The following is a 10,858-nucleotide window of genomic DNA, read 5'->3' on the forward strand; positions in this document are numbered from 1 at the left end:
AAGTCCTTGAATAAATAAAGAAAATAGTGAAACCAGAAAATAAATAAATAAATAAATAAATAAATATAAACATAAAAATTGTTTTTAAATAATCACTTTGGCATAACTAAGCACAAAATAAAAGTGGCTCAGTGGTTTCTGCTTCTTATCCTTGTTTTCTCTTCATTTACTCTCGCTTCATTCCATTTTCATGTAAAAAGAAGTCAAAGGAGGACCTGATTTATTTTCCACACTAAAATGCAGGCACCTTACCCAGCCATATTGGTGCCTGAAACATTACTAGGCGAAGGGAATTTTATGGAAGGTGCAATATTTAAATGCGGACACCGCTGGGGCGCCTGGGTGGTGCAGTCGGTTGAGCGTCCGACTTCAGCCAGGTCACGATCTCGCGGTCCGTGAGTTCGAGCCCCGCGTCGGGCTCTGGGCTGATGGCTCGGAGCCTGGAGCCTGTTTCCGATTCTGTGTCTCCCTCTCTCTCTGCCCCTCCCCCGTTCATGCTCTGTCTCTCTCTGTCCCAAAAACTAAATAAAAAACGTTGAAAAAAAAAAAATTTTAAATGCGGACACCGCTTACAAAGGTGTAAAAGGCCGAGCAATGGGAGACTACCGACAGATGAGAACTGGGAACCAGTCAGCCAAGGGAGATTCCCAGGGCTGATCAGCAAGAAGACAAGGGCCTAGAAGGGACAAACAGATGAGCTCAAAACACGGAGGGATTTGGAAAAAAAAGAGAGAGAAAGAGAGAGAGAGAGAGAAAAGGAAGTGTGATTAGGCTATCACACTGAAAAAAGAAAAATCATGTCATGTAGGACCCACCAGGTAACAATAAGAAGTGTAATTCTTTTTCTAATGTTAAAGCTGTCATTGTATTACCTCATTCTGTGCAAAACTATGGCCAAATAAGGTATCAATGTGTTGGGAGTTGAAATCAAGTGATTTTATATATATGTAATTTTTTTTTTTTTGGCTCTACAGAAGCATCCACAGAACTTCCTGCGTTTATTTTCACGAGGTGCAGCAAGAGCTTAGCTGGCACTAGGCAAGTCAAAAGAAGGGGGTTTCCATCCAACTTTGATTTATGATCCACAGAGATGCCAATTTCCTGTTTTTGAAGCAGTGCGGAAAACTTTCCCAAATATAATCTGATATGCAACAAAGCCTCCTAACAGATGTGAAGATACGAGAAAGGATCCAAAGCACAACGGTGGGTAAGCACTGTTTTAATCTTAAGGAAGGGACTTCAGGGAAAATTGGGACTACAGATATTTTTATGTGTTTGAACACAATTCATTATAATTACAGGGGAATAGGGAAACTCAAAGCCTGCTTCTTTTGTAATCAGTTAGTAAAATACTTGTTATTAATCATGTACGTTTGCTTCTGAGCTCTCCAAGCAAAATAAAGACACGTGGTCTCCCTACGATCTCTCCACTGGGGATTTCTCAAGAGGTCGGGGATGGCAAGTAGGTCCTGTCATCCCATCCATGCCTACACAGGAGTTTATGACTTCAGTGGCACAGGTGGTCAAGGCTTCATTCAGCTCTTGGTTAGGAGTGTGATGTGGCAGAAGGAAAGGACAGTGGCTTTGCAAAACATGTGGTGAGGGGCACCTCTGCCACTTGTATATCTGAGGACATCCAGAGAAACCCTGAGGCTCCTAGAGATGGAAGGTCACAGGAGAGAGAAGGCAGCAAGGAAGGCTCTCACTTTTCCTCACTGCCCATCTTCACATTCCCCACTGTGTTGCCAACTACCCTTCAATCAGGTTACTGTGCTCCCCAAACCAGCTAGTACTTGGTCTCCAGGTTGCTGAATCTTGCTCTACATCTTTACCTGGACAATTTCAGACATGTACTTCCTTGATCAGAGTAAAGTAAATTGGCTACTTATCCACCCATGGTCAGGGGCTTCAGGGAGCTGTGATCAGGTCCCGGCCCAGATGCCCAAAGGCAGTGATCTTTCCTTTCCGTCCTCTCTCCTTACTTCCTTTGTAGTGAATTGCTGTGCTCTCAGAGAGAAAACAGGACTTACAAAATTTCAGTCACAAATCTCCCAGCATAAACAAAACACACATCGGGAGTACTGTGCCATCACATGGCTCCAGTGCATTAAAAAGGAATGGAAAGTCTACCGAATGCCTGTTTCTTCTGCCATGAAGTTTTGGGTGGCCAAGCTCTCCACCGGGACCTAAGCCTGCTCATCGCTTTAGCTTCTTTTAACTCAATATCTACTCAAAATAGATAGTCAGTAAATGTTTCTTGGATTGAACAAATTATTTCATTGCTTTTCTTATGACCGACGTATACTTGAAAACATAAATAATTTGAAAAGCAGTACTAATGGCCTATCTTTCCCCTTGAAAAAGGAATACATGCTCTGATTTGTATGAAAATCTTCCTCTTTGCTTTTCATATAACTGCTTTCAAAGCATCTAACCATCGAAAAGGGTCTAACCATCAAAAATTGCACTATCACTGATAATTTCAGTATCATCAGATTCTTAATTATCCAGGATAAAGAAAATATGACTTAGAAAACAATTCTGAAAGCCATTATCATCCCAAACATGAAAAGCTACTTGGTTTTTTTTATTGTCTATTAGTTCACCATGAATGTTCACATTGTTTGAAAGTTAAAGCCAACAATAGCCTTGCACTTAAGATACAGGTACTATTAGCTTCCTGAGCCCTTGCACGTGTTACATCAGAAACAACATAAGTTTACATTCTTACTTGGGTGAATATGTTCTTTGGCCACTCTTTGACCTGAGAATCCAAGTGAGAAATACCTTGTGGCTTCAAATTTCATATCAGCTCATCACACATAAGTTGCGAGACCCACTATTATTTTATTTACCATTAAAAAGGAAACGTGCTGGGGCGCCTGGGTGGCTCAGTCGGTTGGGCGGCCGACTTCGGCTCAGGTCATGATCTCGCGGTCCGTGAGTTCGAGCCCCGCGTCGGGCTCTGTGCTGACAGCTCAGAGCCTGTATCCTGTTTCAGATTCTGTGTCTCCCTCTCTCTGACCCTCCCCCGTTCGTGCTCTGTCTTTCTCTGTCTCTCTCTGTCTCAAAAATAAATAAACGTTAAAAAAAAAATAATAAAAAAAATAAAAAGGAAACGTGCTTCTGCTATCTCTGTAAGACATACCCTGACTTGAAAGAACCTTAACTGTAAACAGGTATGTCTTAGAAGTGATGATACAAAGTGTCCCTTGCTACAAGTTCCTCACGGTCAGAAGCCCAGATCCTTGGACCGTGGAAGGATAAAGCACCAAGCACTCTACCTGTGACTAGCATCCATATAAAATTACCGATGGATTTGTCTTAGGGTTTATATATTTATTTCCATATTCAACAGATAGTCTTCTGTACCTAGTACATGTGTTAGACACCATTCCTGCCCTCAAGGACTTACAGTCTAGAAATATATGACTTTAGGTTAGGCCAGGGGTCAGCTAACCATGGCCCATGTGCCATACGCAGCAGGCCTGCTTTTGTAAACTTTTGTCACAACACAGCCACACACATTTAGATATTGTCTGCTTCCGCACGACAATGGCTGGACAGTTACAACAAGGACCACACATTGCCTGCAAAGTCTGAAATATTTACCAACTGGGTCTTTTTCAGAAAGTCTTTGCTGCTCCCTGGTTTAGGCTAAGGGCTTGGAGTTATACCTGGGTCACTTAAAAAACCTTCACTTTGGGGCACCCGAGTGGCTCAGTCAGTTAAACGTCCAACTCTTGATTTCAGCTCGTGTCATGATCTCATGATTTGTGGTACTGAGCCCTGTGTTGGGCTCTGTGCTGACAGCTCAGAGGCTGCTTAGGGTTCTCTCTCTCTGCCTGTACCCTGATCATGCTCTCTTTCTCTCAAAATAAATAAAAATTAAAAAAAAACCCTTAACATTGGAAACAATTATTCCATCAGTTTAAAGTGGCAGACTTCAAAGTCTAAAAAGGAAAATGAGAAAGGGAATAAACAAAGAGGATATAATCATAATAGAGAATAAACAATAATGACTAAGAACTTTCTGCTCTCTCTTCTTCTTGCTTCTAACATGTAGTCTTCTGAGTTATACCAACATTGGTAAGGAAAGAAAGATCTATTAATCTGACAATGTTGCAGTTTATTAGCAAGTCTGGCACTCAATTTTACAAAGAAAGAGTTGAGCACGTGTAGGTAACATCAGATGTAATGACAGTGGACTTGAGCCACTCTCCAATAATCTTTATCAATGGCACCCCTTGATGCCTGCTTTTTGTGCTGTCATTCATTCCATCATAGAACCAGTATTTTCTATGCAATTACTATATGCTAGCCTGTTCTGGTGACTAGGATGTAGCAGTGAACAAAACAAATCCTCTATCTTACAGAGTTTGAATATTAGTGGGAAGAAACGAAAATAGGTAAAATGATAAATATGTACTATAGTAAGGAATGGCAGAAAGTACCAAGATGAAACTAAGTAGGATAAGGAGATAAAAAGTGATAGTGGGTGGGAAAGATGGAAGAGTTATGTGGTCAGGGAAGGACTCTACCATTTGAGAAAAAACCCAAAGAAAGCAGACAGAAAGCCATTTGGAAAGTTTCTCAGCAGTGGAAAGGATATGTGCAAAAGCCCTGAGGCAGAAGCCTTGGTGACTGGGCTTGAGAAACAACAGCCAGGAGGCCTATGTGCAAGAGCACAAAAGTGAAATGGAACAAGTAAGCAAGAAAAGATGAAGTTAGAGAGGATGGGAGGTTCTTGCCAGGCATAACGAGGACTTGAATGTCCTGCAGATTGAGATTAGCAGCCATCAGAGGATCTGGGGCAGAGGACGGCATGATCTGACAACTGAGTGGAGAATAGACTGTTGGGTGGTAGGTGGAAATAGGAAAATGGATAGGAGGCTCTTGTAACAGTTACGGCAAGAGACGAAGGTGGCTTAGATTAGAACAGTATTGGGAAGGGGCGCCTGACTGGTTTAGTCGGGAGAGCCCGTGACTCTTGATATCTTGGGGTTCATGTGTTCAAGCCCCACATAGGTTGTAGAATTCACTTTAAAAAAAAAAAAAAGAGCAGTATTGACAAAAGTGGTGAGATGCAGTCAGGTCCTGGGTACCTTCCAGAGGTGATGCCTGGAGGATTTGCTGGTGGATTGGATGTGAGGTCTTACAGAAAAAGATTGGCAAGGAAGTTAACTCATTCCTTTTATGAACAACTGACATTTCCTCGAACCTATATAAAATGTGGATACTTGTATCATTAGACAAATTAACTTGGTAATTTGATCTAAGCAAAACTGGTAACATAATCTAAACAAAAGAGTGTGTTGTCATACAGATAAAATTTCAAGACAAATTGTTTAGCCTCCTTTTCCAACCAGGGGTCATCCTTACTCCCCTCCTACGAGGAAACAGATTATGAGTCATACTTTACTCATCCATGTGGTCTCATGTCCTTTTTACAGGCAGAAATTTCCTATATCTGCAATAGTATCAAATGCCAATGATAATTTATATTTTTCATAAAAAAATTACTCCTAAATTTAGCATACTAGAGTTTTACTAAAAACTTTTTACAAAATTGCTTAGAATAGTATACTATTATTTCAGGGGAAAATGGTTAAATTCTAGAAGTATTTTAAAAGAAACAAGATTGCATTACCTTCAGTTACCTATGGCAGTGCTTGTCAAACCTGAAGGTGCACACAGTCACCTGGAGATCTTACTAGAATGCAGATTCTGATTCGCAGGTCTGGGATGGGTGGGACACTGCATTTCTAACAAGCTGCCAGCTGATACAGATGCTACTGTCCTGGGACCACACTTCAAGGAGCTGAGACCTATAAACTAAGAAACTAGGCTAAGCGTAAATTAACTAAAGATGTCTCTTTTAGAACAAATATAGAAAATAGGAACAATTTATTCAAGAAATATTTATTGAGTGCTTATAAACGATCACAAAGTGTATCAGATGCCGGGGTTCAGAGATGGAAGCCGGTCCCGGGTGTGAGGAATCTTCCAGTCTGAAAGGGAGAAACTAGATAAATAAACAATTACAACAGCCTTGGGTGCAGTGATAGATAGGATCTTTGGGGGCCCGGAGAAAGGGTAGGGCAGGATGGGGTGGGTAATGAGACATGTGAGTTTCATCTTGAAATACACATAAGGAAGAGAACACAGAGGGAAAGACATTCCCGATGCAGGGAAGTGCAGGGGCACAGTTATAGCCCCTGATAGCTCATAAATCCCTCTGTAATTGCAAATTGTTCGGCGTGACTGGAACACAAGTGCCTGTGGGGGAGGGTGGAAAATGAAGCAGAGGGTGGGCAACAAGGAGGACCAGAAGGCTGGAGGAGCCTGAAGGTGATGAAGGGTTTTCAAAGAGAATCAGGTTTGCATATTGAAGAGACCATGCTAGCCTCTAGCCGCAAGCCTTGGGATGTGGGGAGAAAGGACAGCAGGTGCCGTAAGAACCACTGAAACCCAGGCAGCTTCTTTCTAATTCGGGACTTGAAATATACATATTTTAAACCAAACAGTTTATGTGAACCTGATAGCCTGAATACTACACACAGTAAAGGCTATGGAATATAATTAACATATCAGTAATTTACAAATAGTGTAGTCATCTACCTAGGGCTTGAAGAAAGCTTAATTTCCAAAGACAAAAAATTTTTGACCTAACACAATCAATTTTCCCTGCAAAACTGGGAGGGTAAAATTCAAAATAATCTCTGCCCTAAAAATCACAACTTCCACATGGATAAATAAAATTCAGGGCTAAAAAAAATCAATAAATAAAGGAAAAAATAAAATAAAATAAGTAGCAATAAGAAGAGAAAAAAAACTCAGGCTGATGTAAAATGCTAGCTTTTTGCCCACCTGATTCATAACACTGTGTAGCCACAATGTGACAATGCAGGTGACCAGGTACCAGCAGGGAGGGCCCCACAGGGCTTTGCTGTTGTGTGAGCACTAGCAACTCCAGTTAAAGCTGGCCAACGATTCAACTAACTGCGCTTTGATGAAACCGTAAACCGTATTAACACGTCACAGTTTGAATTCCTGTGAATGTTCGGTGGGATGTACGTATACGAGGGCAAATCATCCCGATTTCCAAGACTGCAATCTGCCTCCCAAATTGAAGTGAAAGAGAGACAAATTCGGCCTCTGTTTGCAGAGGGGAGAAGAAAATGAGCCGGCAGGCAAAGGGTCAATATCCCGAGGCAGTGCAATTTGTCTGCAGCAGACAGGAGCAGGCTTGCGAGGGGGAGGCCCAGAGGCTCAATCAGAAACCACTGCGTGGCCCTCTGTCAAAGAGCCTGGCCGCCCTGGGCTTTAATCCAACGGGTGAGACTCAGACTGTGGGGAGAAAGTCTAAATAAACATTACACTGATTAAGTAATCAGACACGGGCAAGTCAATAATGAGCAATTTTTAATATTTAATTATTTAATATTAAATGTAATACGGAAAGACCCAAGCACTGCCCCCGACTGTACTGTTTGCCCTTGTGTGGAGGCCACATTAAAATTCCAACTTGCATATTTAGATTCTCTGTAAATAAGGAGAATGATAATAAAAAAAAAAATCACACAACAACAGTTTGCATCAGTCAGACATCTTAACCCCTCCTAATAAATTAATTATATCGGTTCGTTTGACCTGCTCCTCGTAACAATCCGGAATAAGGCAGGCAGGAATTATCTTCCACCCAGTTTACAGAGAAGAAAACTGAGGTCCAAAGACAAGAAACATGTACCAAGTCACACAATGGTAGTACTTTTTTATTCCCTCTTCGTGGCTCTGTGTGACACTTAGTACTTGAGAAATCACAGGGCAAGTATCTACTCCTTCTACACCAGTTTGTGCTTTCAAAATATAAACATATTCATATTGCCAAGAATATTGGAAAGTTTCACTTATGTTTTCCCACAGGTGGCAGTTCCTGCTTAGACTGATTGGTTTCCACACTCCTGAAAGCCATTTCCTTTCTGAATCATAGCAGAGTTGGCAATAGTTAAACTGTTTAGAAAGCCACTATTAAAACACAGCCATCTGTGCTGGGAACTAAGGATTGCAGAATTATAAGAGCACAACCTAATGGAAATGGCCAGGACAGTGGGAGCTGAGGATGGCCCAGAACTGGGCCTTATGCACCCGCCATGTCCAACGTACTTGACCTCCTACATCCAGAGGAGGGGCCAAGGTGGACTCTGGCTCACCTGCAGGTATGAGGAAGAAGAGGGAGTCTTGTTCGTTCACAGCCATAGGCCACACTTGCAGCTCCTTTTCATTCTCAGCCCAGTTTTCTCTGAGTTCACAAATACTTCCTCTAGACCTTCTGGAAAGGCCAGTCCAAAACCAGCAGGCTCCCTGAGTCTTCACGCGGAGCAGGATGTTACTTCCTTCCATTGGTCTTCATGGAAACCCCAAGGTCCCAGGACCCCACCCTGCCCATCGTTTCCAGTCTTCGCGGTGGTCAGTTTTCTGTGTCAACTTGGCTCAGCTGTAGCGCCAGTTACTTAACTAAACACCGATCTAGGTGTTGCTGTCAAGGTAGACGTGGGGAACATCTACAATCGGTTGACTCGAAGTAAAGAGATTATCCTTAATAATACGGGTGGGCTTCGTTCACTCCATTGAAAGATCTTAAGAGCCAAAACTAAGGTTCCTGGGCAAACAAGAAATTCTGCCTCAAGACTGTTGTATCAACTCCTGCCTGAGATCTCTGCCTGACAAATTTCAGGCCCACAGCCCCTACAATTGAAACAATTTCTTAAAATAAGTCTTTCCGTGTGTGCACGCGCACATGCGTGTTCATGTTTCCCGCACTCCGCGTACCTCAGTGTCGGGAGGAAGGAGATCCTGCTGTTTCTCCTTGCCATGTTCAGACCTCTACTCGTACATGCTTGTGTCAAACTATGAAAAGACACGAGGCAGGTATCAGGACGAAACCTCTGTTCCTCTGAGACTCGTCCTCCAGCTCCGCCACAGCCCCCTAGCAGAGGGGTTGGGGGCCACTACTGATGTCTTAGTCGCCCCGTGGCCTTCACGGAGACGGACTCTGGCCCCTAGATCACAGGCCTCTGCATCAACAGCCTCAGCTGCGGTCACCTCCACTTGCACGCTTGTCTCTCACCCGTCCCAGTCCCATGTCAAATGCCTACCCGCCTCCCTTCTTGAGCGTTAGCGCCCGAGCATCTCACACTCAGTGTGTCCACATCCAGTGGACACACTCCTCCCTCTACACTCAGTTCCCTTCACGAGTTCCCAAGTTCAATGTATGGCTCTCCCCCCCAACTAGTCATGCCAACCCAAACTGAAAAAGCACATATGCCCCTTCTCCCTCATCTCTGTATTTCCGACTCATGACCAAGTCTTCCATAAATATTTCTCAAATGTGCTTTACATCTTCATCGCCCTGCCCGCCCCCCCCCCCCACCTTAGTTTGGTCTACCATTAACTCTCATTTAGACTATTCCAAACTGTTGCTTTTGCTACAAAGGAGCCAGAATAATCTTTTCAAAATGCAAATCTGCTCATCGTCTCTGATTAAACCCCTTTAATGGGTTTTGTTACAAGGAAAAGCCCCGACCCCCCCCCCGCCGCCCCCACCGCCTCCAGGTCATGCCACACCATGCTTCCCCTCCACTCACTCTGCCCCAGTCCCTTGAACTCACCATGCTGTCCACTCTACCTGAATTTCTCTGTCTTCCTTCTTAGCTTAGGTAACCTCTGTTCATCCTGTAGGTCTGCCGGTTTATGTCCTCTGGGAGGCAGATGCCAAGATGGATTCAGGAGTACAGGAGATTTATCAGGGGGGGACTTCCATGAGGAATAAAGGGAAGGGAAGCAGGCATAAGCTGGAAAAGCCTCTTGAGCAACAAACAAGGGTGCGACCCTGTGGAAGACCAGAAGGAAGGAAAACCTGGGTGAGAGTACCCTCAAACTGCAGTCCGACGTCTGCTCTGAGGAAGCCTTAGCCGCGTCCATGAGGATGAACAGTCCATGGAGAGAGTGGCTTTGGCGTGAACGTTGTGTTGGGTCCCAAAGGTGCAGCAGCTGGAGGCTGTCAGCTGACTGCCCTTCTTCTAGCGGGACAGCCATGTGACATACCTCCAGGACGGCCACAGATCTCACCTTGAACTCTGCACATGTTTCAGCAAAAATACAAAAATGTTTCATGTATTTCAAGTTGATTCCTTAGGGGTACCTGGGTGGCTCAGTTGGTTAAGCCTCTGACTTCTGCTCTGGTCATAATCTCAGTTCATGAGTTCGAGCCCCACCCACATCAGGCTCTGTGCTGACAGCTCAGAGCCTGGAGCCTGCTTCAGATTCTGTGTCTCCCTATCTGTCTGTACCTCCTCTGCTCATGCTCTGTCTCTCTCTCTCTCTCTCTCTCTCTCTCTCTCTCTCAAGAATAAACGTTAAAAAATGTTTTTAAATAAATAAAGTTGATTCTGTAGATTATTAGAGATTACCAGAGCAAGATATACCAACATTTTAAAGATTCTTGACTCATCAAAATTGCCAATCACTGAAAAAGACTAAATCACTTTTGCTGTGCCATGTTTAATAAGATATGAAATTGTACCAATATATTTTATAACATTTTGAAGAACAAAATTAAAAGAACGTTGGATGAGGGGAGGCTTTGTAACAGTAAATTGAGAAAAAAAAATTTTATTACATTCCATTTTCTTTTTAAAGTTTTTTTTGGGGGGCGCCTGGGTGGCTCAGTCGGTTGAGCGTCTGACTTCGGCTCAGGTCATGATCTCACGGTTCATGTCAGGCCCTGTGCTGACAGCTCAGAGCCTGGAGTATGCTTCGGATTCTGTGTCTCCCTCTCTCTCTGCCCCTGCCCTGC

The sequence above is a fragment of the Neofelis nebulosa genome, chromosome 15 (genome assembly GCF_028018385.1).
Source record: "Neofelis nebulosa isolate mNeoNeb1 chromosome 15, mNeoNeb1.pri, whole genome shotgun sequence".
In the NCBI taxonomy this organism is placed as follows: Eukaryota; Metazoa; Chordata; class Mammalia; order Carnivora; family Felidae; genus Neofelis; species Neofelis nebulosa.